At 32.9% G+C, this 27395-nt stretch overlaps 1 protein-coding gene across 5 annotated transcripts in view; it reads right to left on the minus strand.

Annotated features, from left to right (window-relative positions):
• Positions 1-27395, minus strand: part of PLCB4 (phospholipase C beta 4) — a 477498-nt gene that overhangs the window by 386277 nt on the left and 63826 nt on the right. The window lies entirely within an intron of this gene.

The following is a 27395-nucleotide window of genomic DNA, read 5'->3' on the forward strand; positions in this document are numbered from 1 at the left end:
AATGAAACTGATCCAGAAAGGTAATCATACTCTGATTTTCTGACCAATTCTATTCAGAGAAATGATGATGAAACACCCCCTACCTCCTCTCAATAGGGAGATCAGGGACTATAGATTCTGTATTGTGAAATAAAATCACTCTATAGAAAATCAATCTATATTATTATAAAATTATTAATATTATATATATTATTATAATATTATATATGTTAACTGTTATATTCTCAGGAAGGAATGGATATGATTAATGGAAAATGGCTGGCATAAAAACAAAAGGCAGCAATAAACTAGCTTGCTGAATTTAACCGAAAGACAAGCTCTCATAGAATAAAAATCAGAATCTTGATGCACATAATTTATCACTTTGTTTCTATGACTTAAAAAGTTACACATTATTAAAGTAATCATATATTTCCATCTTTATTCTTGAATATTTATTCTCCTATTGACTTCAAAGGATCTTGGCATTTAGATAAATATCATCCAAGAAGAGAAATGACCCATGAAGTTAAGTAAGTTGCAGATTTCTCATGGAGACTGTTTATAAGTACATCACATCCGAAGTAGCATTCTAATCAAGTTTAGAAGTTACAAGTAAAGCAGTAGAATGATCTCATGAAGTCTCTAAGGAATAACTGTGGCCAGATGTTATTTTTTGTTGTTGTTGTTCAGTTCTTGTACCTCTGGGTACAAGTCTTGTTATAAGAATAAGATAAGGCGTTATTGTGTTGTTCAATCATTCAGTCATGTCCAGCTTACTGTGACCCCTTAGACATTACTATCTATGAGGTTTGTTTTAAAAAAGATAATAGAATGGTTTACCATTTCCTTGTCCTGTGAATGAAGGCAAACAGAGGTTAAATGTCTTGCCCAGAGCTATATAGCTAGCGAATGAAGACAGATTTAAAATCAGTTTTTCTGATTCAAGACCAGCACTCTATCAGTGAACCACCTAACTGCCTCAGAGTAAGAGGAAAGAGAACTTATTTAGAATCAATAATCTTAGGACTAGAAACAAACTAATATATTGTCTGACTACAGGACCCAGTTGACTCCAGAGGAGAAAGTGAGGCCAGTGACTTTGCACAGTTCTCTCTCACTTAAATCCAATTCACTTGCATGTCATGGTATAACTTCACTGAAGGCACGGTTGTCTTCAAGAACAAAAAACAAACAACATACCCTTGGACAGTTATCAAAGCACAGAAATTAAATACTTTGCCAGGGTTACAAAAGCTAGCATATGTCAAAAGCAGGATTTTAATTCGTATATTCCTAGTTTTCAAATCAGATCTCTACTATATTTGACCACCTCTCATTCCATGTTGAACTATACAAGTTAGAAAAATATTTTTATGCTGAACCCAATGATATTATAAATAAATCCTAGAAAAGCACAATTATTATGAATAATCAAAGCTATGGAAATAAATATTTCAACCACAATTACCACTGCTACCAATATATACAATCATCACAGGACTATAGATCCTAATCAATTCATTCTCTCCCATGACTAGCTAATAATCACCTCTTACTTCCCTTACTTCTACTATTTCATTTCCCTGGCTATCTTAACTCCTAATTGTCCAACATAACATATCCTTCTCCACCTCCCAGTTCCATTCTGCTGTCTTGAATCAGTGCTTCATTCTTAATAAATTACACTTCAACCCAGATAGTTTCATTTCATTCCTCTCAATATTCATTGATCTGAGAAACCTTGATGTACAAAAGTCTTTATATCATCTCTAGCAACAATGTTTCTTTTCTCAAGTTTCATCCCAACCAAGAAAAAAAAAGCATGGAAAAGTAATACCCCTATTCATTGTTCCTCCATGTCATAGTCTACACACTACAATTGCCACCATAACCCAGTAAACCTTTTTTAATGTTCATTCCATCCATCTATATTACCCATTCCAAATCCTTCTTACATTCATCTATTAGACTCCAGGTCTGTTCTATATTTTGATGTTCCCTTGAATAATTGGTTCCCACTAGTTCATTAGCCTGATTAGTTCTCACAAATATCTCTAGTTCATTCAATTATTCTTCAAAATTTTATATTTTATTTTCACTCAATTATATGTAAGAACAATTTTAAATATTCATTTATAAATATATTTTGAGTTCTAAATTCTCCTTTTTTACCTCCCTCCTCATTGAGATACAAAGTAAAACATATTTCCATATTAGTTATTTTGTAGAAGACAATTTGAACAAAAAAAAATAAATATTAGATAGATAGGGGGAGAGAGAGAGAGAGAGAGAGAGAGAGAGAGCGAAAGAAAGAAAGAAAGAAAATGAAAAACAGTATTTTTTAGTCTACATTCAGACTCCATACATTCTTTCTCTGTAGAAGGATATCATTTTTTATTGTGACTCCTTTTGGTTGGTTTTAGATCACTGTATTTCTGAAATAGCTAAATCTTTCAACATTGTTCATAAAATATTGCTATTACTGTGTACAATGATATTCCTGGTCCTGTTCACTTCACTCTGCATCAGTTCATATGAGTCTTTTCAGGTTTCTTGGAATAATTTTGCTTGTTATTTCTTATAGCCCAATAGTATTCCATTACAATCATACACTACAACTTATTTGGTCATTCTACAATAGATTGCCTCACCTCACAAATTATATGGTTTCTAGGCCAATTTTTAATGTCCTTCTGCCAAATTCAGTTTCTGATTGCCTTGCTTAAAACTAGGTACATAAAGAAGCAATAGCTTTCAGCTCAATACTTTAGAATATTAGAGTTCTGAATATAACTGACTTGACAGGACAGCATACTATATAGTTCCAAAGACTTAAAAATCACTTAACAATTTAGGGAATTGTTTAGAGAAAGGGTAAGGAATGAGAAAATGGGGAATAAGATGTGTTGACCAATTGTCAATTTTACATTCTTCAATGGGATGAAATCTCTTATATATTAGGGGAGGGAAGATATAGGAAAAGTTGTAATTCAGTCATTAATATATGAAAATGCCATCGATATTTCACAAAAAACACATTTAATCACTAGTAAACAATTCTAGAATTGTATCTATGTATATATTTATCTATCTATATGTACATATATGTATGGATACATATATAAAGTCACATACATATATATGTTATATACAGATACACACATTCACACACACAAATATTGCTTAGTATTTAGAAGGATCAATGCAGAAATGTGAGGCTGTTAGGAATATATGTAGATATTATAAGTTTATATGTATATACTTACATATATATACATATGTATATTATATACATGTATAAAATACTTTTCTTATATATACATATATATAATTTTTCTTGATATATGTCTATATATATACACACAATCCTCGGATTGTTTTACATTTGATTAAAATGTTTCCCTCTATGAAAATAATTCTTTACTGAGAATGAAATAAATTTCAAGTACTGCAGTTTAGCACTGAATATCCATAACCTGCATTCAGCCATCTTTCTTCTTTTCTTTTGCAATTTAAATGCTTTGTCTATGTTGTCTCTTTTGTCATTATATTACTATCATTTTCCACTGACATCTTCCCCCACCAGACCTGCCCTCAATGACACCATAACAAATAAGTTCTATCAAACAAAACCAACCAACCATTTGTCTATGTCTAAAAATGCATTGATTAGGAACTTAGAGTGTTAAGTGGTGAATAAACAGAAATGACATCAATATTGACTAAATAATTTCATTCACAAGTTAAAATAATAACCAGAGAGTAATCAATGAAAAGGGAAAAGAATCCATGTTACAAAAATATGCAAGTATTGGAAATTCTGTAGAGGTAGCATTAATTGGAGAAAGCCTGAACAAACTGTGCTATCTGAATGTAAGGGAACATCATTATGCTATTAAAAAATGGGAAATTGGTAGTAATATCTGTATGAAATGAAGCAAAATGAGGTGTGCAGAACCCTAAGTTTATACAATAAAAATAACACTGTAGTTACAGATAAATTTTTAAAAATACTTTATCACTCTCCTCTAGGAGCCCAAATTCTAATGGAATATCTAAACTTGGGAGCCATGTTCTTGTTCCAGAGGTAATATATCATCTGAGAATCCTTTATTCTCTATTATACTGGAATAAATTTAGGGAAATAACACCAAAGTGAATTTAGTACATTCCAAGGGACTCAAAGTAATATTCACTGATCCACTTCCCCTTGCTGACTATACCCCATTGAGTTTCAGGGAATTAAGAAGCTATGCAAGTGAATGTTTCAACCACAGCTACCATTGCTACCAATATATAAAATCATCACATTTCTAAGGATCCTAATTAATTAATTCTCTCCCCTCCAATGGCTAGCTAATAATTATCTCTTACTCTCCTAACTTCTACAATTCAAAGTCATAATCTGCTAAGACAAAAATATCATTTCCTCAACTATCTTTATTCCTAATCATCCAACATACAAAACCTTCTCTGCCTTTCAATTTCATTCTGCTCTTGAATCAATGCTTTATTCTTAATAAATTACACTTTGTCTTAGATAGCTTCATTTCTTCCTCCCATTAATCATTGATTTCAGAAACCTTGATCTGTACAAAAATCATTATATCATCTCTAGCAACAGGTGCTTCTTTTCTCAAGCTTCACCCCAACCAGAGAAAAAAAAGCATGGAAAAGCAATACTCCTATCCTTTGTTCCTCCATGCCATAGTTCACAGTAATTGCCACCATAACTCAGTAAGCCTTTTTAAAAAATATTCATTCCATCCATCTATATTACCCATTCCAAATCCTTCTTATACTCATCTACTAGACTCCAGGTCTTTTCTATACTTTGATGTTCCCTTGAATGATTTGCCCCTCATTCATTAGCCAGATCAGTTCTCATAATGTACCTCAGTATTCCCCCTCAGCTTCTCACAACAATTATTGTATTATGAATCATACTATCCTTTATAACTATGTTAGTTAGCTCCTTGATCTTGAATTCTGAAATTTCTCTTTTTTTCATCCTAATCTCCTCTCTCCTCATTTCTCCATCTGCCTTATTTCTCCTAGATCTATTCTTCATTCTCAGATCTCTTGTGTGCTTTTGTTTTAATAGGCACAACATTAGACTTAGAAGGCCTACTTTAGAGATCATCAAGGCTAACTCTCATTTTTGAATGAAGAAAATGAAATCTTCAGTTTTTAAGTGACTTGTTTTTCAAAATGTTACTCTAATCTACTTCTCCGGATTTGTTATTTTCAATCAGTATGATTGACTTCCTTTTCCATCCCTGGAATAAAAATATACACATACTTACTCATACATGATTTCTCTTTGGAGAATGGATTAAAGAAAGACCAAGCATGGTAAAGGGAGAGCAATTAAAAAGCTATTCTACCAGTATAGCTGAGACGTGATGAGTATTAAATTGGCCATTTCATTAGACAGAAGAAGGAAGATGAAGAAGATGCTTTAAAAGGCTTTAAATGATTTGTCAGCTTGAATGTATATAGAAAGGGAAAGAAATGGTTATTGTGAGGTTCTGGGTTAATACATATATGATACTATCTTTAAAAGAAATATAGAAATTGGAAGTATGGGTGAGTTTACAAGGAAAGATAATTATTCTTTTTTAGACATTTTAAGACTGAACTATATATGACCCAGTAATGCCACCATAGGTCTGTTTCCCAAGGTGATTAAGGAAAAGATAAAATAACCTTTATTGTGATGGCAAGGAATTGGAAGTTGAGGAGATGCCCATCAACTGGAGAACTGCTGAATAAGTTGTGGAATATAATTGTAATGGAATAATACTATGCTATAAGAAATGATGAGTAAGTTGATTTTAGAAAAAATATGGAAAAACTTATATGAAACGATGCAGTGAAATGTGTAGAGCCAAGAGAACATTGCATACAGTAACAGTGATGTTTCTCAAAGACTAAACATAATGACTAAACTATTCTGAGTTGTATCAATATTCAAAAATGACCTATGAAGATATTATCCACCTCCAGTGTGAGAACTAAAAGACAAAATCATGTATTGTATAATTTCACACATATACACAAAATGGATGTCAAATGCTAGCCTTCTCCAGAGCAGAGGTGGGAGGGAAGGAGGGAAGGAAACAGCTTGAAACTCAAATGTAACAAAAATATTTTTTTTAATTTTAAGAAAGAAATATATATGGGAAATCTAGGTGGAAATGAAGACTAGAATTCAAGGGAAAATTAAAGCTTAACATACATTAGGGTAATGGGGTCAAAATCAATTAGAAATGAACCCTGCTGGCACCAAATATTTAAATTATTCATATTGAATTGTGTTGTTATTTATTTATTTAAAAATTTTCCAACTACATTTCAATCTGCTTCTGCCTGAACTTGAGAGTTTTGTGGGCTGCTTTCAAGTTTGTCACTTCTGGATTTGGAAACCATCTGCACAAAGATGATAATTGTGTCATGGAAATTAAGAATAAAAGAATAGATGTATAGCTCTATGTGTGTGCATGCTTATGTGAATATTACATATGTAAGTATATGTTGTATAACATATACAATACATACACATATATGATTATCTGAGGAGAAGGAATACTACCAAATAGGAGAGATTAGGAAAGGTTTCTATAGGAGATGGCACATAAGCTAAGTCTAAAGGCAGTAAAAGATTATAAGAAAATAGGAGTAGAAAGGACATTCTTGGCATAGAATTGACGTAGCCCTTGCAAATGCATGTATATATATTTACCAAAATATTCTCAAGACACTTCTCAGGAAGTGTCTTCACTTATGGAAATGAGAGGGTTATATTAGATTATTTCTCAGATCCTTCAGAGTCTAAGCTTTTGATCCTATGAATATTGACAAAATTGTGGAAACTAGAAGAAACATTTTTTCCCCTAAAAACAAGATAGGTTCATCAAGTATAGGTCACAACAGATTAATCTCATTTCATGTACAATATATGTACATCTTAGCAAAATATCTTACAAAAATCTCTCATACTATTGTTGCTGATAAATAGAGAGGAATGGGGTAGAGAGGAATGTTAAAGTCAAGTGGATTCAAAAATGGCTGGATAACTCAGCCCAAATAATAATCATGAAAAGGATCACTAACAACATGGAGGATGAGTGGTCCCTAATGGAGTATCCAAGGGATACTTTCTTGGTCTTGTGTAGTTCTATGTACTTTTAGCATTGACTTCAATGAAACACATGATAAATAATATGCTTTTCAATTCCGAAAATGACAAAACTACAAGGAAAGGTTAACACAGTGGAAATAAAACCCAAAAGATTAGATAGACAAACAGACAGATAGATAGATAGATAGATGCAAGTAAACATGGGAAAATAAGGCTCTTAGGGATTTCTTATTCCTAAGTCCTTTTTTTCTCCTACTTCATTGTCTTCTACTCTCACAACAAATGTAGCAATAGCCAACAGGAATCTAGAAATACAGAAAATCACATACTGAACCATAAATTGGGTCTATTTGGAACCATGTAGACTTTGAAAAATAAGTCTTTTGGTAAAGACTATTTAAGTTGTGTATTTTAAGTGCTGAAAATGAAATAGAAAAAGACCCAATAAAAATCCCTAAAATTTTCCAAAGGAGAGAATATCTACTGACTTTCTACTTCCCCAAAAATGAAAATTGGTCTACTGTCAGTTTCAGATACAGTATTTGGCTGTATCTGGGGCAAAGGAGAAAAAGAAAAAAGAATATTTATCATGAATTTTACAAGTGAAATCCTTATTTCATATGGTTAATAAGGATGACAATTTAAATTTCTATGACATTTTAACATTTGGAAAGGATTTTCCTCACAAGAATCTTATGGGATAGATAGTGCAATTATCCCCATTTTATAAATAATGAAATTTAAGTGTTAAGATTAAGAAATTTGTCCTTAATAACATAATATCCAATTTTCTGAGTTAAAGTTCTATTTTATATCCAATAAGCTCTCCATGCAGCACAAAAATCTGTATTATGTTAATCTAAAGTTAATTATTTTTCACTACCAAAAAAACTACAAATGTTTGGTTTTATTTACTTTTTTCTGAATCAGTACCTGATTTTCACATACTATTTTCCAGGACCTTTGAAAATTTTTTCTTTTATTTTTTCATTTATTTTAAGCTTAGATATAAAATAGGAAAAGGAAAAAAAATTGTCATATTCACAGCAGAACATTGGAGAGCATTCAAAATATAAAACAATAAATTCCCATTTCAAGAAAGTCTGTATAATGTATTATACATTATGTTCAGAGTTGTTTATCTTTTCTTTATTTCCCTAAAAGTTTTCTTTTGTTTTCTGTGAGGCACTTGTTACATACATATACATATACCAACACACACACACACACACACACACACACATATATATATTTCCATAATCATACACACAGATATATTCATATGCATCTACAGAAGATTGTATGTGTATTTCCACTTATCCTCTACTTCTCTAAAGAGAGATAACATCTTCTTTCATAAACCCCAAGTCTTTTCTTATTTTTTTCTAAATCAGCCAGTTCATCATTTCCTACACCACAGCAGTATCCCAGCCTTCTACTGTCTAGTTATTTTAAATAATCTAAAATAATATTGATTAATAAGACTGATGTATAGTATAGTTCTCCTGTTTTTCTCTTTTGATTAAATCTTATTTTAGTTTTAACTTTGAGATCATGATTACTCCTCCTGATTTTTTCATAATAAATTCTACTCCTGATCTTTATTTTATTTTTCTATGCATCACTTATTTTTATTATATTTCCTGAAAGCAACAAACTGTTGAATTTGAGTTTTTAATCTACTATCTGTTTCCATTTTATGGGTGAATTCATCCAATTCAGATTTTAACCTATAATTACTTGTTTATTTTCATCTTTCTTATTTTCCTCAGTATCTTTCTCACCATACTCTTATCCCTTCTGATGCCACTACTTCACGTGTCCCTGATACTTATTACTTAACCTACTCCCTCTCCAAGAATCCCTTTCTTGTCCTCTCCTCCCACTGTATCTGAATTTGGAAGACTTTAATATCTTTCTAAATATATATGTTGTTATATCTTTATCTCATTTCTGTTCATCTACATACCTCTCTATACCACCCTCTTATCCTATTTCCTCACTCTCTTATTTCTTTATAACTTTATAAGTCTTTTATTCTCTTATAAGTGTGTGCATTGTTCTCACATTAGCCCAGATCTGATGTTAGTAGGGTTTCCTCTACAAATTCCTTCTTTATCTTCTATCCTTCCCTATTCTCTTAGTCTCTTTTTTCCTGAATTTAGAATTTTTTGATATCCTTCTATATATTATGTATTTCAACTAAGGAAGGTGAATTTCCTAATTACAGACCTGGCATTCTCTCTACTCTGTCCCACCTAGCTATCCCATATGCTACTAAATCAATCATCAAAAAGTATAGTGATATGTTTTAGTACATATGGTTGGTATGCATAGGAATTTGCAGTGCAAAGGAATCCCCAAAGAGCTCCAGATTAGAAATTTAAAAGACAAATCATGTCACTAGAGAATATCTCTTCAGTATACAAAAAGTTGTATGATTTCATCAATGTGTGTATTTCTAATACTACTGTTCATAATCCATACATTATAGCTCCTTCTGTCCAACACTTGTATAGGTCTTTCCATAAATTTGCCACAGGCAGACTATCCAAATGATGGAGTGGGGGATAATGGTGGAGCAAATACCCCACTTTCTCTTAACATAAGAAGAATAGCAATGGACTAGGAAAACTGCATATTAGCTATTGCTCATTCATACCATGATTAGCAATCAATTTTTTTGAAGTTATATTTCATAGGATTTAAAGAGTAAGAATTAAAGAGTAGATTTTTTGATTGCCTCCTTTACACTTTTCTTTTTAATACTTTACACACCTCAGTAATGTCTTATAAATAATATATGACATATTATATTATTTATAAGCATAATATAATGAGTAATATAATATATATTATTTTAATATAATAATAAGTAATAGCTGCTTATGGCCTCCATGAAAACTGCCTATTGTCCAATGTCACCTAATGCATGAAATTGAATTCATCAAGGTGTGTAGAGGTCCATAACTTATACCCATACATCATTAGATGAACACTGATATCAAGGAATTCAGGCTTTGATTCTGGGCAATATTTTGAGGTCATTAAAAGAATATTGCAATTTCCAAAATGGCATTCCTTCTTCTCCTTTTCAATGCTGAGGCCAAATTATTATCATTTTAAGTATCTGTTAGATATATGTGTGTAAATTGTATAACCAAATATTTCTTTTTCACAGAAAATATTGTACTGATTGCATTAAGCCCCAAAAGATACATAACATGTATTGATGGACAAACTCTATAGGGTGTGTATTGAATGTTATATCATTATCTTAATCATGGTCATCTTTATTCACTTGAGCTTTTCCCACTACCTGAATGATTAGATCAAACTTTTTTTTTTGAGTTTTTAATATTTTATTAATTGGAGAGCATAATTGACTGGACAGGACTCTCATCTCAAATTATCCAGTGCTGAATGGGAGAATCTCTTTTTTTTTCTTTTTTTTAATAACTTTTTATTGATAGAACCCATGCCAGGGTAATTTTTTACAGCATTATCCCTTGCATTCACTTCTGTTCCGATTTTTCCCCACCCTCCCTCCACCCCCTCCCCCAGATGGCAAGCAGTCCTTTACATGTTGAATAGGTTACAGTATATCCTAGATACAATATATGTGTGTAGAACCAAACAGTTTTCTTGTTGCACATGGAGAATTGAATTCAGAAGGTATAAATAACCCGGGAAGAAAAACAAAAATGCAAGTAGTTTATATTCATTTCCCAGTGTTCTTTCTTTGGGTGTAGCTGCTTCTGTTCCATCTTTGATCAATTAAAGCTCTCTTTATCGAAGAGATCCACTTCCATCAGAATACATCCTCAAACAGTATCATTATTGAGGTATATAATGATCTCCTGGTTCTGCTCGTTTCACTTAGCATCAGTTCATGTAAGTCTCGCCAGTCCTCTCTGTATTCATCCTGTTGGTCATTCCTTACAGAACAATAATATTCCATAACATTCATATACCACAATTTACTCAACCATTCTCCAATTGATGGGCATCCTTTCATTTTCCAGCTTCTAGCCACTACAAACAGGGCTGCCACAAACATTTTGGCTAGATCAAACTTCTGAGTAATTATGGTTATCACTTAAGATGCTCTTTAATATTCTATGGCTTGATGGAACCAGTCCAATATTAAATATAAACAGCAGCATCTCAAGTACCTCCCCATCTACACCATCAAGTGGGACCCTAGGTTAGATCTCCTTTTTGACAAAAATAAACACCTTTAGCTAGCATCTGTTTTCTCATAATGGTAAGTTAGTGAACAATGTCATCAATGGTATTATCTTCCAAGGAATCTTTATTTTGAAATATGCAAGAAGGCCACCTTAATGCATGAGAGCTTTTTTGCTGTTTTTTTTAATAACTTTTTATTGACAGAACCCATGCCTGGGTAATTTTTTACATTATCCCTTGCACTCACTTCTGTTCTGATTTTTCCCCTCCCTCTCTCCCTCCCTTCCCCCAGATGGCAAGCAGTCCTTTACATGTTAAATAGGTTACAGCATATCCTAGATACAATATATTTGTGCAGAACCTAACAGTTCTCTTATTGCACAGGGAGAATTGGATTCAGAAAGTATAAATAACCTGGGAAGAAAAACAAAATTGCAAGCAGTTTATATTCATTTCCCCGTGTTCTTTCTTTGGATGTAGCTGCTTCTGTCCATCCTTGACCAATTGAAACTGAATTAGCTCTCTTTATCGAAGAGATCCACTTTCATCAGAATACATCCTCATATAGTATCATTGTTGAGGTTATCATTGAATCTCCTGGTTCTGCTCATTTCACTTAGCATCAGTTCATGTAAGTCTTGCCAGTCCTCTCTGTATTCATCCTGCTGGTCATTTCTTACAGAACAATAATATTCCATAACATTCATATACCACAATTTACTCAACCATTCTCCAATTGATGGGCATCCATTCATTTTCCAACTTCTAACCACTACAAACAGGGCTGCCACAAACATTTTGGCACATACAGGTCCCTTTCCCTTCTTTAGTATCTCTTTGGGGTATAAGCCCAGTAGAAACACTGCTGGATCAAAGGGTATGCACAGTTTGATAACTTTTTGAGCATAGTTCCAAATTGTTCCATGAGAGCTTTTAAGGTAACATTCTGACAGAGAATCAGTCTCAGGATAAAATAAAGCTATTGACAGCATTTTCCAGTGGTTGTCACCCATTTGATTGTCCATTTTCTTTCTCTAACTTCTTTTCATAACAATATCTGCTCTATTCTATTGTTAGAATACTGAGAAAATGAATAGTTGTCTTTTTGTTTTCACTCACAGTAACTTTTAAATTCATTGCACCTTCAATTTTTATAAAGATTCCCCCTTTAATTTAAATTACAATAAATGCTTGTTCTGTTTTTACCTTAAAGCCAAAGTCCTTATTCAAAGTCATCAGCTACATGTCTTTTTAGTTTCCAATGTGTTAGGCCCAGATAAGTTAGTTTTTGACTCAGGAAACTAAGGGCTATAAAGACAGAGTATAGTGAGCTACCACTTTCTACAGGCTTCCTAGAATGAAGCTCCAAATATAGGGATGCACCAAAAAAAGAAAACATCTGCAGTGATATTCTGTCAACTACTGAAAAGGAGAAACAAATTTGCTGCAACATTACACTCTATTTTCTGAGGATCCAAAATGTTTTCCATTTATCAAAGTTATTCATTCAATATACGCTGGCTAGCCGACACATCAATTAAAATAATTTATCTTTTAAACCTGAAGGGAAGGAGGGGGAGTGCAGAAGTAGTAGTTCTGAAGTATGCATGAATCTTCCTCCCACTAAATTTGCCTAGTTGTCATACAGATGGTTCAAGTTTATTTTGGCTTCTGTGAGGGTGGTATTTAGATTCAATCTACAAGAAACACACACATACAGGCAGCTCTTCCCTTCAAGAAGAGGCTAATTAGAACCTAAAGATTTAGGCTCTGCAGTTTTTACATTAGTTACTGTTGACTGGTATTGGTGTGTAAATAAGTAAACAAGCAGACATTTCTATTAACATCCCCTCAAAAAGCAGTAAGAAGTTCACACTTCACTTGGTGACACTGAGCTAACAGATATGTAGGCCTAGCTTTTGACTTGACTTGAAATGCCTTGGTTGTAATTTTTTCTTGCCTAGCAACTGCACTACGAGAAACATAATATGCTCCAAAGGTTGTTGCTAAATACATAATTTTACATTTAAAAAAATACAATACACAGAGGATAACAATATGAGCCAAGAACAACAAACCAGATAAAACCAAGAGCAGCCTAGAGGCTAAACATGGTCAGCAAAAGCAAGAAGAATCTATATATAGTAAAAGGCGATCTTAACAGCTAGAAATTTAATTGTTTATAGGCCTGTTTTACTTTATTCTTTGGCATCAAGGTCCATGTATGGAAATGAAATAAGCAGAATTTGTAGTCCAGATAGTAAAGAAGAAAGAACTCACAGTTTAAAATGCAGTATTTTACATCTAAAATGCTAAAATAACATAGCTCAAATTCTGATGTAAACCAGCATTAGGTTACAGTTCCTGTACAAGCATCCGGGTGGGTGGAGTCAGAAAGGGATATATCCAACTAAGAGTTTGTCCCAAATGCCTAAGTCCCAATCCTCTTGTCATTTAATGAGAGAGCTTCCTCTTGTGGCTTCCTGGCCATCCCAGAATGATTTCTCTGCCTGCACATATGAACTTTTAAAATACATTTAATCATTAATACAGAGACCTCCAGAATGGCACTTTCAAGATTAGTACTAAAGGGTTAAAATATGATATAGTGAATTCAACCCTTTGACTCCTGGCTTGTCAGTCAGTGATCCTTGACAAAGGAGAAAGTTGCATTAAAAAAAAAAATCCCTGACCAAGAGTCAGGAGACCTGGGACTTCATTCTAGCTCTATTATCACTTTCTTATTTAGTCTGATTCAACCTACCTGGGCTGATGATTCTTTTGGAAAAGAGGAAGCTGCATGGAATGATCTGCAAAATCCCTCATAGCTTTGAGATTCTCTTAAGTGTTAAAAGAAAAGAAAAGTCACTGGTGCTATAGTAACTTCCTGACACGGAAAGCTCTAGTTCAGCTTCCTTGAAACCTCTTGGGTTCCCTCCCTTTCACACAAAGTGTCATTTTGAAGAAAGGTAATTACAACTAACAATACATCAGAAAATGCCACCTGTAATATAAAACATGATGGCACAATGGAAAAGTATGCTGCCTAGAAGAAAACAGTTTTTTTTTTCAAGGTGGGACTATTTATTGTTGAGTTTAATATAATATCCTTAGTCTATTCTCTTTCAATTCTTTAAAAAAAGTGACATGTTGAAACTTGCACTGATCCATTTGCTTTTCCATGGCTACTGATTTGTTTGGTTTTGCGTTTTTCTTCTCTTCATGCCTGTTTTCTATGCAACAAGTTTGCTTGCACAGGGACGCAATTAGAGTAAGTATACTGGCCTTCCATGCGTTGTAACAAAATGATTATTCAGGCAGAAGAGAAAAAAAAGTCATCACTTGATGCAATATGTTGTTCTACCACGGCATTTTTATTTTTGTCTATACTGCCCATACTTATTATGGAAATACAATATCCACTTACTCTGATATAAAAGAAAAAAATTTTTTAATGACAAAGAGGGTGGGAAAAAAATTGAGCATGGATATGTCCATCATACTAACAATTGTTTTAAATGTCTTCTTAGTCAAGATGACTTAAAACACACACACACACAATAATTTAGCACGGATAATTCTGTAATTCCAAAATGACTAGGCATTAGATTTGATAGATAAAAGAATAATTACCTTAGCCCAGACTAGCTCTTTTCAATGCCTGAGGCAGATTCATAGAATGGGGGCTTACCAAGAACAAGCAAAATCCACAGATGTAATGAACACAATACAATTAACAGATTCTGTTCTCTGTGTTTAGTATAAAGTGGATAACAATATCTGGAGTGAATTGTTTATTATTTCAAGAAAAGTAAAGTTCTTGAGCTTATAATTAAATTATTTTGTCTTTCTAAATAAAAAATAGTACTGTTATTGGCATCTCTGTAGATTCAAATTGTGTTTTTATTATATTACTGTATCAGAGAAAGCTTATTAAAACTTCTAATTGATCGAGAAGGCAGAAAAACTGGATCACAATATCCTAATTGTCTCAAATCAGAATTAAATTGAGGAGACATGTGTGGCAAACTGATGAAACCGGGATCCTAAGAACTCTTGTTAAGGGAAGTACATGAAATGAAAATAATTGGGCTAGTTTCTAAAGCTAAAAAATATCTTTTCATATGAATTTGAATTGGGAAAATAAATTAATTTTCAAAGCAGCCCTCAGTGTTTCCATTAGGTCAAACATTATTATTAATTATGTAATCCTCTTTTAAACAAACAACCTGAGAAATGCACTTTTGGTGCTTTTGAATAATGCTTATGAAACTCAAATTTCTTTTTAAAATTTTATAAAAAACATATTATCTCATATAAAACAACATATCTATTCTTTTCTCAAGTACATAACATTTCTTCTACAAACTACGTATCACAAATATACTATAACTGTAGACCTCTCTAGGAGATATGTTATTGGTTAACGCCATGGCTATTTTTACTCAGCTAAAAGCCTGACATTCCTTCTATAAGTTTTTTTCCCTCTTAACTTCACTAATATTTTAAAATATATTTATTTTAGTAACTATTTTAAATTAAATTAAATTTTAAAAATTTAACACAGAATGATGATTTTTAGCATTAATTGTCAATAAAAAAACACAGAAAAGGCACTAGCTGGCAAAAAGAAAAAGGGAAAATATTTTTACTAAGTGGTTAGACTCATTAAAAGCATAAACTAATAAAAATAGCATTTGAAAAAATCACAGCAGATTTTGAGAATGCAAACTAATAATGACAGTCAGAAACTTGAAGAATATATAATAAAGCAGGTTCTATTTGGCAGGACTCCATATAAAAGGGCAAGGGAAAGCTACTCCCATATCTATATCTCTTAACATTCAAAAATCCACTTTTCATTTTGCTTCGTTTTCCCCCCTTCCTTCCCAAAGCATTACCAACTAGAAATAGCATATGTATTGTGTTTTTGTCAAATAAAATTTGTTGTGGGAGAAAGATTTAAAAAAAATTATTGCAAGTAATATAAAACACCCCTATCACTGGATGTTTAGATGAAAATCACTTTCACAGCTTCCTTCTTTTAAATAAAAAGTATCAGACAGTAGAACTACAGAATCCAGACAGCTAAGCCAACAGGAAATGGTTCACCAAGCACTCCCTTTAACTACCATATTTATAATTCAATTTTAGTACATTTGTAAACGTTTACTTTCCAATTGCCACCCTAATGCTTGCTTTAACAGCACACTAGATGCACTGACAACTGACAGCTTATTAGGATAATCTGTCTCAAGAGAACAGTCTTGAAGCTACTCTCCTGTAAATGTCTTCTCCTTTGAATCTACCCCAAAATGACAGCAAGTCATGCAAGGCTTTTGTCCCCAGGAAGATCTATTTTGTAAATGGTTGTAAATTATGTAATCATTCAACTATATTCTTAATTCCCCCAAACATAATACCTAACTTTGTATATTTAGAAAAAGAAATCTGGTTTCTGCAATGCTCTCGGTTTTCTTTGCAATGAAGCAGAGTAGAGTGAAAAGATATTTGGATTTGGAATCAGAGGACCAGATTATACTAGCTCAGCCCCCACTTATTAAGTAATTGTTGATAAATCATGTTACCTTTCTCTCGGATATGCTTCTTTGAGGTGGTGATAAATGGAATCAAGAAGACCTGAGTTCAAATTCTACTTCAAATACTTATTAGTCATATAACCTTGGGCAAATCCCTTAACATGGCATCTTCAGGTTCTCTGTCTATAAAATGTGGATAATAATAGTATCTGCCTCACAGTGTTAATGTACTGGAAGCAATTAAGATTATATATTTAAAGTTTCTTTTGAACTTTAAACACTATATAAATACCATTACTATTATTCATCTTCAAATTGAGGTTGAACTAGATCTAAATGATCCATTTCTATTCTAACTCTTTAATTCTACAAAATATATTATGAACACAGCCCCATTATGCAAGTCTTAAGAGGAGATGTGAGTATATTTTAAGGTAAATGAAAAAAAAAAACAGTTGGCAATGAATAGAATTAAAATTTTTAATGAATATAAAAGTACAAACTGTCCATGTTAACAGAAGAGAAAATTAATTACATAAAAATTCTCATCTTAGAAAAAGAAATTGAATAAGCCATCAATGAACTTCCTAAAAAAAATCTCTGGCGCCAGATGAATTTACAAGTGAATTCTGCCTAATATTTAAAGAACAATTAATTCCAATACTATGTAAAATATTTGAAAAGAAATAGACAAAGAAGGAGTCCTGCCAAATTTCTTCTATGACACAAACGTGGTGTTCTTAAACCAGGAAGAGCCAAAACAGAGAATGAAAATTACAGACTAATCTCCCCAATGAATATCGATGCAAAAATTTTGAGTAAAATATTAGCAAAGAGATTACAATAACTTATCAGCAAGAAAATATACTGTGACCAAGTGGAATTTATACCAAGATTGCAGGACTGATTCAATATGAGGGAAAAAATTGCCATAATTGATGGCATCAATAACAAAACTAACAGAATTCATATGATAATCTCAATAGTTGTAGAAAAAGCTTTTTGCATAGTACAGCACCCATTCCTATTCACATCACTAGCAAGTATAAGAAAAAACAGCATATACCTAAAATCATTGCCAAACATTATTTGTAATAGAGAGAAGTTAGATAAATAAGAACATGGATAACACAAGGATGCCCATTACCTCCACTATTATTCAATATTGTGCTAGAAATGTTGGTTCTAGCAATAAAAAAAGAAAAAGGAATTAAAGAAATTATAGAAAACAAGGAGACAAAACTATTACTCTTTGCAGAAATGTGATAATATACTTAGAGACTCCTAGACTATCATCCAAAAACCTACTTGAGACAATTAATAGCTTTAGCAAAGTTCCAGGATATAAAATAAACATATATACAAATCATTAGCATTTCTGTATATTACTAACAAGTCCAGCAACAAGAGATAGAAAAAGAAATTCCATTTAAAATAATGGCAATATAAAATATTTGTGTGTCTACATAGCAAGACAAATCCAGGCACTATATGAACATAATTACAAAACACTTTTCACACAAATAAAATCAGACCTAAACAATTGGAAAAATATCAGCTGCTCATGGGTAGGCCAAACTAATATAATAAAAATGACAATTCTACCTAAATTAGTATACTTGTTCAGTGTCATACCAATCAAACTGATAAAAAATATTTTATGGAGCTAGGAAAAATACAAAATTCATCTGGAAGAATAAAAGGTCAAGAATATCTAAGGAATTAATGAAAAAAATACAAAAAAAGTGACCTAAAAGTACCAGATCCAAAACACTATTATAAAGCATCAGTCATCAAAAGCATAAGATGCTGGCTAAGATTATAGAGTGTTGAAACAATGGAAAAGGTTAGATATACAAGATATGCTAATGACTATAACAACTTAGTGTTTAATAAACCCCCAAACTCCAGCTTCTGGGATAAAAATTCACTATTTCACAAAATATTCTGGGAAAACTAGAAAATAATGTCAGAAACTCAGCATAGACCTACATCTCACACCCCATACCAAAATGTCAAAATGAATAGATGACTTAAGCTTTTATAAAGGATGATACTACAAGTAAATTAGGAAAGCAAGGGACAGTCTACCTATCAGAACTTTGCAAAAGGGAAGAATTTACAGCCAAAGATGAACTAGAGAACATTGTGAAATGCAGAATGGACAACTTTGATTACATTAAATTAAAAAGCTTTTGCATAAACAAAACCAATACAACCAAGATTAGAAGGTAAGCAGAAAGCTGGGAAAAAATTTTTGCCACTAGTGTTTTTGATAAAGGCTTTATTTCTAAAATATATGAAGAACTGCATCAAGTTTATAAGAATACTTCCCAGTAAGATCTGGAGTGAAGCAAGGTTGCCCACTATCACCATTATTATTCAATATTGTATTAGAAACACTAGCCTCTGCAATAAGAGTCGAGAAAGAGATTAAAGGAATTAGAGTAGGCAATGAGGAAACCAAACTATCACTCTTTGCAGATGATATGATGGTATACCTAGAAAACCCCAGAGATTCTACTAAAAAGCTATTAGAAATAATTCATAATTTTAGCAAAGTAGCAGGATACAAAATAAATCCCCATAAATCCTCAGCATTCTTATACACCACCAACAAAATCCAAGAGCAAGAGATACAAAGAGAAATTCCATTCAAAATAACTGTTGATAGCATAAAATATTTGGGAATCTATCTACCAAAGGAAAGTCAGGAATTATATGAGCAAAATTACAAAAAAGTTTTCACACAAATAAAGTCAGACTTAATTAATTGGAAAAATATTAAGTGCTCTTGGATAGGCTGAGCGAATATAACAAAGATAACAATACTCCCTAAACTAATCTATTTATTTAGTGCTATACCAATCAGACTTCCAAGAAAATATTTTAATGATTTAGAAAAAATAACAACAAAATTCATATGGAACAATAAAAAGTCGAGAATCTCAAGGGAATTAATGAAAAAAAAAATCAAATGAAGGTGGTCTAGCTGTACCTGATCTAAAATTATATTATAAAGCAGCAGTCACCAAAACCATTTGGTATTGGCTAAGAAATAGATTAGTTGATCAGTGGAAAAGGTTAGGTTCACAAGACAGAATAGTCAACTATAGCAATCTAGTGTTTGACAAACCCAAAGATTCTAACTTTTGGGATAAGATTTCATTATTTGATAAAAACTGCTGGGATAACTGGAAATTAGTATGGCAGAAATTAGGCAAGGACCCTCACTTAACACCGCATACCAAGATAAGATCAAAATGGGTCTATGACCTAGGCATAAAGAACAAGATTATAAATAAATTAGAGGAACATAGGATAGTTTATCTCTCAGACTTGTGGAGGAGAAAGAAATTTGTGACCAAAGATGAACTAGAGACATTACCGATCACAAAATAGAAAATTTTGATTATATCAAATTAAAAAGCCTTTGTACAAACAGAACGAATGCAAACAAGATTAGTAGGGAAGCAACAAACTGGGAAAACATCTTTACAATTAAAGGTTCTGATAAAGGCCTCATTTCCAAAATATATAGAGAATTGACTCAAATTTATAAAAAATCAAGCCATTCTCCAATTGATAAATGGTCAAAGGATATGAACAGACAATTTTCAGATGAAGAAATTGAAACTATTACCACTCACATGAAAGAGTGTTCCAAATCACTATTGATCAGAGAAATGCAAATTAAGACAACTCTGAGATATCACTACACACCTGTCAGATTGGCTAAGATGACAGGAAAAAATCATGATGAATGTTGGAGGGGATGCGGGAAAACGGGGACACTGATGCATTGTTGATGGAGTTGTGAACGAATCCAGCCATTCTGGAGAGCAATCTGGAATTATGCCCCAAAAGTTATCAAACTGTGCATACCCTTTGATCCAGCAGTGTTTCTATTGGGCTTATACCCCAAAGAGATACTAAAAAAGGGAAAGGGACCTGTATGTGCTAAAATATTTGTAGCAACCCTGTTTGTAGTGGCTAGAAACTGGAAAATGAATGGATGCCCATCAATTGGAGAATGGCTGAGTAAATTGTGGTATATGAATGTTATGGAATATTATTGCTCTGTAAGGAATGACCAGCAGGATGAATACAGAGAGGCTTGGAGAGACCTACATGGACTGATGCTAAGTGAGATGAGCAGAACCAGAAGTTCATTATACACTTCAACAACGATATTGTATGAGGATGTATTCTGATGGAAGTGGATTTCTATGACAAAGAGACTTAACTGAGTTTCAATGGATAAATGATGGACAGAAACAGCTACACTCAAAGAAGGAACACTGGGAAATGAATGTGAACTATTTACATTTTTGATTTTCTTCCCGAGTTATTTTTACCTTCTGAATCCAATTCTCCCTGGGCAATAAGAGAACTGTTTGGTTCTGCAAACATGTATTGTATCTAGGATATACTGCAACATATTTAACATATATAGGACTGCTTGCCATCTTGGGGGGGTGGAGGGAGGGAGGGGAAAAAAACGAAACATAAGCAAGTGCAAGGGATAATGTTGTAAAAAAATTATCCTGGCATGGATTCTGTCAATACAAAGTTATTATTAAATAAAATAAAATTTAAATTAAAAAAAAAGTTTATAAGAATACAAGTCATAAAACCAGCAGTAAGCATTATATGTAACGGGGACAAACTGCAACCATTCCCAATAAGATCAGGAGTAAAACAAGGTTGCCCACTATCACCGTTACTATTTAATATTGTATTAGAAATGCTAGCTTTGGCAATAAGAGTTGAGAAAGAGATTAAAGGAATAAGAATAGGCAATGAGGAAACCAAATTATCACTCTTTGCTGATGATATGATGGTATACTTAGAAAACCCCAGAGATTCTACCAAAAAGTTATTAGAAACAATCTACACCTTCAGCAAAGTTGCAGGATATAAAATAAACCCACATAAGTCATCAGCATTCTTATATATCACTAACAAAACCCAACAGTTAGAGATATAAAAAGAAATTCCATTTAAAGTAACTACTGATTGTATAAAATATTTAGGAATCTATCTGCCAAGGGAAAATCAGAAACTTTATGAGCAAAACTACAAAACACTTTCCACACAAATTAAGTCTGATCTAACCAACTGGAAAAATATTAAATGCTCTTGGATTGGGCGAGCAAATATAATAAAGATGACAATACTACCTAAATTAATCTACTTATTTAGCGCTATACCAATCAGACTCCCAAAAAACTACTTTGATGAATTAGAAAAAATAACAACAAAGTTCATGTGGAAAAACAAAAGGTCAAGAATTTCAAGGGAATTAATGAAAAAAAAAATCAAATGAAGGTGGCCTAGCTGTACCAGATCTAAAATTATATTATAAAGCAGCAGTTACTAAAACCATCTGGTATTGGCTAAGAAATAGACTAGTTGATCAATGGAATAAGTTAGGTTCAAAGGACAAAACAGCCAATAACTTAAATAATATAGTGTTTGACAAACCCAAAGACACCAGTTTCTGGGATAAGAATGCATTATTTGACAAAAATTGCTGGGAAAATTGGAAATCAGTATGGCAGAAACTAGGCATTGACCCACACTCGTACACCAAGATAAGTTCAAAATGGGTTTATGACCTAGGCATAAAGAATGAGATTATAAATAAATTGGAAGAGTATAGGATAGTTTACCTGTCAGACCTGTGGAAGAGGGAGGAATTTATGACCAAAGAAGAACTAGAGATCACTATTGACCACAACATAGAAAATTTTGATTATATCAAATTGAAAAATTTTTGTACAAACAAAACAAATGCAAACAAGATTAGAAGGGAAACAATAAACTGGGAAAACATTTTTACAATCAAAGGTTCTGATAAAGGCCTCATTTCCAAAATATAGAGAGAACTGACCCTAATCTATAAAAAATCAAACCATTCTCCAATTGATAAATGGTCAAAGGATATGAACAGACAATTCTCAGACGAAGAAATTGAAACTATTTATAGACATATGAAAATATGCTCCAAATCATTATTAATCAGAGCAATGCAAATTAAGACAACTCTGAGATACCACTACACACCTGTCAGATTGGCTAGAATGACAGGGAAAGATAATGGGGAATGTTGGAGGGGATGTGGGAAAACAGGGACACTGATACATTGTTGGTGGAATTGTGAACACATCCAGCCATTCTGGAGAGTAATTTGGAACTATGCTCAAAAAGTTATCAAGCTGTGCATACCCTTTGATCCAACAGTGTTTCTACTGGGCTTATACCCCAAAGAGATACTAAAGAAAGGAAAGGGACCGGTATGTGCCAAAATGTTTGTGGCAGCCCTGTTTGTAGTGGCTAGAAGCTGGAAAATGAAAGGATGTCCATCAATTGGAGAATGGTTGAGTAAATTGTGGTATATGAACATTATGGAATATTATTGTTCTGTAAGGAACGACCAGCGGGATGAATACAGAGAGGACTGGCGAGACTTACATGAACTGATGCTGAGTGAAATGAGCAGAACCAGGAGATCATTATATACCTCAACAATGATACTGTTTGAGGATGTATTCTGATGGAAGTGGACCTCTTGGATAAAGAGAGCCTTAATTGATCAAAGATGGACAGAAGCAGCTACACCCAGAGAAAGAACACTGGAAATGAATATAAACTGCTTGCATTTATGTTTTTCCTCCCGGGTTATTTATACCTTCTGAATTCAATTCTCCCTGTGCAACAAGAAAACTGTTTGGTTCTGCACACATATATTGTATCTAGGATATACTGCAACCCATTCAACATGTAAAGGACTCTTGCCATCTGGGGGGAAGGGGTGGAGGGAGGGAGGGGAAAAATCGGAACAGAAATGAATGCAAGGGATAATGCTGTAAAAAATTACCCTGGCATGCGTTCTATCAATAAAAAATTATTAAAAAAAAAAGAATACAAGTCATTCCCCAATTGATAAATGGTCAAAGGAGATGAACAGAATAATTTTCAGAAAAAGAAATTAAAGCTTTCTATAGTTATATGAAAAAATGCTCTAAAGCACTATTGATTAGAGAAATGCAAATTAAAACAATTCTGAAGTATCATCAAACTTTTCTTTTGTCTATATTGAGCCTGTCGTAGCTCCCAACTTTCTTATATCTATTGGTGGGACTATCATATTCCTAATCACTTAGGTCCTAAATCTTAAAGTTTTCTAGGATTTTTCCATCTTAGTCACCTACCATAGTCAAGCAGTTGCCAAATCCTGTCATTCTACATAATTTCACTCACATTTATTCCCTTCTCTCCAATTAGGATTTAGAGTTACAGCTGCAAGGGAGTTTAAAGAACACTGTGTTCAATCTGTTCATTTTACAGATGAGGAAACTAAAGACCAAAGAGTGGTTTGTTCAAGGTCACAAAGATAGAAAAGGAAAAAGCCAGGATTTAAACCTTGGACGTCTTCCTCCAAATTCAGGACACTATCTATTTTGCTATGCTGAAGTGAATCAGAATTCTTCTATACTACCACCACTCTAGTTCAGGTCTTTATTTTCTCTTCCCTGGACTATTTCACAGTTTCCTTAAGTGGTCTTCTTGTCCCCCACATTCCTCCTCTCCCTAACCAATCCTTTACATAACTACCAGTATAACTTTCCTAATGCAGAGATCTGCCCATGTGAGTACACTCTCTAAAGCTTACAGTGGCTCACTATTGAATCAGTGGCTCTCTATCTCTATGAGATGAAATAACCATCATAATAATTATTACATTTATTTCATCTGACATTTAAACTTCTGTATAATCTGGTTCCAAATGACCTTCCAAGTCTTCATTCATATTTCTACCCTTCACTGTAGTTAGTAGATGCTTTTTTAGAAACAGCTTTTTTCCCCTAAACTAGAGCCAACTTCCACCTCTTTTTCAGATCAGTCCTTATACTTGGAATATAGCCTCCATCATCATCTGCATCTTTCAGATTCCCTAGCTTCCTTAAGGTCACCTTCCCTTTCATCTCCAACATCAATTGCTTATGACAAGGATCACACTTCAAGGCCAGCCATCACAGCCATCATTCTGAGACACAATTCTAGTGAGATTGCAGCCTTCTAGTAGCTTCTGTGGTTGCTAAAGTCATGACCAATGAACACAAAGAAAAGAAAGCTATTGATACCAAAGTCTTTCACACAGTCAAATGCTTTGATATTAGAAACTTACATAATTTTATCAATGGAAATTATATTTAAAAAGAGGCATTGCAATCTGCTTTTTTTCCTTAACCTAAAGACCATGGGACCTTTCCCTCTGACTTGAAATGGAAACTTCCTATATGAACTGTCTTCTCCATTATAAGAATATGAACTCCTTGAGAAGAGGGACTTTCTTACTTTTCTCCTTCTATTCCAGGGGTTTAATAAGTTTGACAATTGCTTAATAAATAATTTTTCATTCATTTATTCATTCTAGGCTCATCTTAGCTGTTACCATGTAATCCTTGATTCACAACACCCTCCCCAAAATACAGAGATATACCCTCTTAAATGGGTTCTTCACATTTTTCTAGAATATTTTTCTGGTTCCCCCATGTCACCATGATGCTTCACATTCTATCATACTATATATACATATGTTATTATACAATATTATATTATATAAATGTCAAATTCTTCCCAGAGATCTTAAGCTCCTTCTTGGTGAGCTTATGTCACATTTTAATTTTGTTTCCCTTTTGCCTAATAAAATCACTTGCATGTAATAAGTACTTAATAAATGTCTACTGAATTGCATTGACTTAAATGGTAAGAATCCAAATAATCTACAAATTTAAATTTACTACCATGTTACAGACAATATAAAATGTCATATATTCTCAGAAACAGTATCCCTTTATAGAAGTGACAGAACAGAAATCAATAGCATTATTAATGCAGGTCATCTGCCTTAGTCAATATTACACCAACCTCATCTGCTGTCAAACACAAGCTATGTGTTCTTTTTTAGGTGTGTAATTTGATCTTTCTAATATGCTATTGTTGCTGAAAGTTTAAAAAAAGGAATTCTGAAGTAGCCTGAGGCAACAGAAGTATGTTTTGTACTGTCCTTAATGGATTTTATTATTATCATCCATAACAAAGAAATCTCTTCAGAGAGGAGCCAAACTGCAGCAAAGGGCTCAGTTACAAAACTCACCATCCTATGTAAACATTAACAGATGGATGCCAAAGAATCTTTAATTATCTTGAGCTCATTATGCAGATATTAACCTTGACAAATTAATAAAGGTGAACTAATATACTTGTAGGCTTATTTAATTTAAATAGATCCAAATCACAAAATGAGAATGTGAATAGACTACAAAATGATCAATCATCTCTCTTTAAAGTGTTTTTTTAAGCTCCTAAAATTATGAAATAAATTGTTATTCACTTAATAATTTCCCCTCTTTTATATTGTGAGAAAAACTGAGATATGTTCCAAGCTATTAAACCATTTGTGATGTACAAGTCATCAGCATAATTGGGGGCATATTTTATTGTGACCTTTACAAAACTTTCATTTCCCAAATGTGACAGATAAGAAGTGCTTTTATAGTAGCAATAATGATTTTTTCCTATGGGATCTTGCCAATTATAAATTGGAAAAAGGGCCCATACTGCATATATATTTAGAATTTCAATGTACCTAAAATCCAGCTGGAACATTTGAGATTCACACTTGGAGCATTTTTGAAAAGAGTTTTACATAAAGGAGGAAATGGTAAAATGGTGTTGAACAAAATATTAGTATTCCATAGTGCCTCAATACAGCATAAAAAGCATATGCTAAATTCATTTTATGGGCTTATCTATTACTTTTATCTCCAAATGCCTTCCAAGCTATCTTTAAAGGTAAATATAAAACATTCTTTTATATTCCCTATGACCTGATAACTTCAATGGCAAACATCAAGTAAAGCTAGGCAGGAGTGAATAAGATTTTGATATATACAAAAGGAGGCTTTTGAATCTTCCTGACCTATTAGTTATTTGCCTGTTTCATTTATATTTCCTACATAACTTCCAACTCCTTAGGGATACTCCTAGACTCCATTAGAAGATAGTCTTATCTGGCTCTGAGAACTCAACTTGTGAGAACTCACCAACTGGTGAGAGTTGGTAGAATAGTTCCAGAAGTTTTATATACCATTTTAAGATTAAATTATACTAGGTATTGTTTTAGTGCTAAATGTTGCATTCTGTTTGGAAACTGGTAATCCAGATATTCTATCAATAAAATTATGTGGTCTATTATATTTTTGTAATGCTGCATTCTCTGAGATTTTTTCACCCATAAAAACACCTGAAAAGGATATCATTTGGATATACATACTTTAAAAGAAAGCTCTTTTACTACACATCCTTTCGCAGGTTACTAGAGTCTGAACACTAACTTCACTTTCCCAACTTCTAGTGGAGGTCCTCAAAGAATGTATTGTTGGTGGTCTGCCAGTGTTTGTGTTGCTATCTGAGGAAACAGCCTGGGAGGTGCACACAAGCAAAGAGACCATAGAATTTGGGGACTG

The sequence above is a fragment of the Antechinus flavipes genome, chromosome 2 (genome assembly GCF_016432865.1).
Source record: "Antechinus flavipes isolate AdamAnt ecotype Samford, QLD, Australia chromosome 2, AdamAnt_v2, whole genome shotgun sequence".
NCBI lineage: Eukaryota > Metazoa > Chordata > Mammalia > Dasyuromorphia > Dasyuridae > Antechinus > Antechinus flavipes.